A 3808-nucleotide genomic window follows, 5' to 3' on the forward strand; every position below is an offset into this window, starting at 1 on the left:
GGAAGACTGACTAGGTCGTGTAAGAGTCAGAAAGGGGTCCGTTAGGGTTCTTCCAAGGGGCTATGGTCTCACAACCCCAATGTCCACAATAATATTGGTTTAGCTTATGGCAAGTGCTTTGGCCTTCTCTGGGACACATATATAACTGTACTTGTTGAATACCTCTTTCTTTGTCCTCCCTGCCACAACCATACCAGGGGTCAGATAAAAAATTAGCATCACTTATAAAATTAAATTTCTTTCCTAATATATCACACAAATCCACATGAAATGTAGGCTGGTACATAGTCTGATTTACTAATATGGGAATGCCTGTTTCTGATTTAATTAATTCCCATTTAGCCTGTTGAGGTTGATGAGGGTTCCCTTTTACATTATTGATAACAATTAACCCAATTATAATCATTCCCGCGAGAGTCTTATCTTGAGTGGATCCTCTGTGGGTGTTGCCTTCCATTTCTCTGTCTCCGGGGGAGGTTGAGCTGTCTTAAGGCGGGTATGGTGAATCCAATGTCTTTTTCCTGCAACTTTGACAGCCGTTGGTGTGGTCAGGATTACTGGAAACGGACCATCCCACCGGGGCTCTAGGCTAGCAGGCTGGATTTTCTTTATCCACACCCAATCGCCTGGATGATGTGGGTGAGGTTGTGATGTCCCCGGAGTCGGTCTAGCAGCTTTAATCAAGCCCTTGACTTGATTTTGGGTTTGTTGCAAGGCCTGTAGAGACTTAAGGAGACTTGTATTATTACTTATTGTAACCTTTTCAATTTCAATTTTAGGGAGTAAAGGGGGAGGTCTCCCAAACATTATTTCATAAGGGGGAAATTCCCATAATATATGGAGTACACTGGGCCCATAACAAAGCAAAAGGAAAGAAGGCTCACCCAATTCTCCCCAGTTTCCAGCTTAAATTTAGTTAAAGTTTCCTTAAGTGTTCTATTCATCCTTTCTACTTGTCCTGAACTCTGAGGTCTGTAAATACAATGTAATTTCCAATTGATCCCTAATACTTTAGCTAACATTTGACTTGTTTGGGCAATGAATGCCGGGCCATTGTCGGACCCCAATGATAAGGGCAAGCCAAATCGAGGCACTATTTCTGTAATTAATTTCTTAGCTACTACTTGTGCAGTTTCCTTCTTTGTGGAGAAGGCCTCAGTCCATCCAGAATAGGTGTCAATGAATACCAGAAGATATTTAAATCCAAAAGTGCCAGGAGCAACTTCTGTAAAGTCCACTTCCCAATGCTCTCCAGGAGCTTGTCCTCTTAATCGAGTGCCGATATTTTCCTTTGGGATGGGGCGAGAGTTGACCTGTGCACATATTGGGCATCGTGCACTCACATCCCGAGCCTTTGAGGTTAGTCCAGGAATATAATAGTCTCTTTTTAGCAGTTCAATTAACTTAGTTCCTCCAAGATGGGTAGCATTATGCATCTGGCTAATTAAGGTGTTACCAAGCACAGCAGGGAGGACCGGCCTTCCATCTGGAATCCAAAGCCACCCATGTTTAAACTTCCCGTGCAGTTGTTTCCCCAACTCTATATCTTGGGGGCTATAGTCTGGAGCCTGTACCAAGGGGGGCACAAGAAGGGGACCAATTATGACGTTAGTCCCCACTGGTTTTCTGGCTACTTCCTTTGCTGTTTTATCTGCCAAGCGGTTTCCTTTTTCTACCGCTCCTTCCCCTTTTGATGGCCGGGGCAATGGATAATAGCCACTTTCTTAGGTAGCCAGATAGCCTCCAAAAGAGCAAAAATCTGCTCCTTGTTCTTAATTTCCTTTCCCCCTGATGTCAATAGTCCTCTTTCCTTGTACAGGGCTCCATGTACATGTGCCGTTGCAAAGGCATATCTACTATCAATATAGATGTTTACAGTTTTATCCTTTCCCCACCGTAAAGCTTGTGTTAGAGCTATAAGTTTAGCCCTCTGTGCCAATGTCCCATGGCTTAGGGCCTGTGCCCATATCACATCCCTGACTGTTACTATGGCTGCCCCGGCATACCTTACTCCGTCGGATACAAAACTGCTTCCATTGGTAAATAATACCGCATCCGGATTAGGCCACGGCTCATCCTTCAAGTCTGGCCGTAGTCCAGTTACCTGCTCAAGGTGCTGAACACAGTGATGCAATGGAGCCTGCGGGTCATCATCCGGGAGCAGCGTGGCAGGGTTCAGGGCTGCAGTTTTCAAAAACTGGGTCTGTGGGGGATTAAGCAACAGTACCTGGTACTGAGTAATCCGGGCGTTGGAAATCCATCTTTCACGAGGGCTGCGCAGCATGGCTTCAACTGCATGTGGAGCCACAATTTCAATATTTTGGCCCAAGGTCAATTTTAAAGTGTCTTTGGTCAATATAGCAGTAGCAGCTAGTGCTCTCAGGCAACTAGGCCTTCCTCCAGCCACCAGATCTAGTCTCTTTGAGAGATATGCCACTGGTCGCTTAAATAGTGGCTTTCAATTTCTGGAGCAAATATCTTCCGAGCAAAGGAAAGGGACATTCAGGCATAACTAAAAACGAATGCGTGATGATTCCCTTTCCCAAGTCAGTAAATCTTGCCTGTGTCCACAGGTATGCCTTCCCTTTCCCAGTGGCTCTTTGAATTACAGTCTTTTCTTTGGATAACAGACCAGCAGTTTCTGTTAAAACTGAGTAAGTTGCACCAGTATCAGCTAAAAAGTTCACAGGTTTGCCCCCTACTTGCAAAGTTACCTTGGGCTCTCGGGGGCTCATTAGATAAGAGCCCTGATGCCCCTATTCATTTTCCAAAAGAATGAGGGGCCTTTTTTCTTCTCACCTCCTGGTTGCTCCTTTTCAGGGCACTCATTCTTCCAATGTTCTTTCTTTTTGCAAATAGCACATTGGTCTCTTCCTAGCCTGGGTTTTCTATTTTGGCCTTCTTCGTTGCTAGGTCCCCCTCCATGGTTAGGGTTTTTTTTTTTTTAAGGAGGTCAGTTTCCTTGTTGTCCCACAAACATGACCTTTTGCACACCGTCCCTATTGTTAAAGACCTTCTGAGCTATTTCTAATAATTTGGATAAATTTTCTCCCTCAAAACCTTCCAATCTCTGTAACTTCTTTCTAATGTCAGGGGCCGACTGGCTAACAAGACCAAATTAATGGCTCTTCTATTGTTGGCGTCCTCCGGGTCAATAGGTGTATATAAGCAGTAAGACTATAATAGTCTTTCCAAAAATGCTGCAGGTGACTCGTCCTTAGTCTGAATTACTTCACTTACCTTGGACAGATTTATTGGTCTACGTGCAGCAGCCCGGAGTCCCTGTAGCAGAAACTGGCGATACCTTAGGAGAGCCTCCTTACCTTGATCTGTATTTGGATCCCACTGGGGACGTTGAGTCGGAAACACAGCCTGTAACCTGGTTAAGTCTGCTGTAGGCTGCCCATTTGGGTTTGTTACTCCTCTAGCTGCCTCCCGCAAAATTCTTTCCTTTTCTTCAGTAGTGAATAAGACCTGTAAGAGCTGTTGGCAATCATCCCAAGTGGGCTGATGGGTAAAGAAAATAGACTCTAAAAGGGAGGTTAGTCCTTATGGTTTCTCTGAAAAGGATGGCGTTTGCAATTTCCAATTATATAAATCACTAGTACTGAATGGCGAGTAGGTGACAGTAGGCTCCCCGCCACCTCCTGGAATCACCTTCAATGGGGCTTGAACAGATACTGGCTCTTTTCAGGGAGGTTGAATCAGGGGAAGGTGGCTTGTGACCCCTAGACCGGGTTACAGGAGGTCCCGGTCCCTCCGGAGGAGGACGTCTACCCCCATTTCCATTATAGGGTGGCGGATACCA

At 45.2% G+C, this 3808-nt stretch overlaps 1 long non-coding RNA gene across 1 annotated transcript; it reads right to left on the reverse strand.

Annotated features, from left to right (window-relative positions):
• Positions 1-1606: 1606 nt before the first annotated feature.
• Positions 1607-3445, reverse strand: LOC111735744. Its single transcript, XR_002778955.1, has 2 exons — positions 3324-3445; positions 1607-2203 (listed from the first exon to the last, which is right to left on the reverse strand). It is a non-coding gene; the product is annotated as an uncharacterized LOC111735744 (long non-coding RNA).
• Positions 3446-3808: the final 363 nt, after the last annotated feature.

This window comes from Pteropus vampyrus, unplaced genomic scaffold, assembly GCF_000151845.1.
Source record: "Pteropus vampyrus isolate Shadow unplaced genomic scaffold, Pvam_2.0 Scaffold1000006430, whole genome shotgun sequence".
In the NCBI taxonomy this organism is placed as follows: Eukaryota; Metazoa; Chordata; class Mammalia; order Chiroptera; family Pteropodidae; genus Pteropus; species Pteropus vampyrus.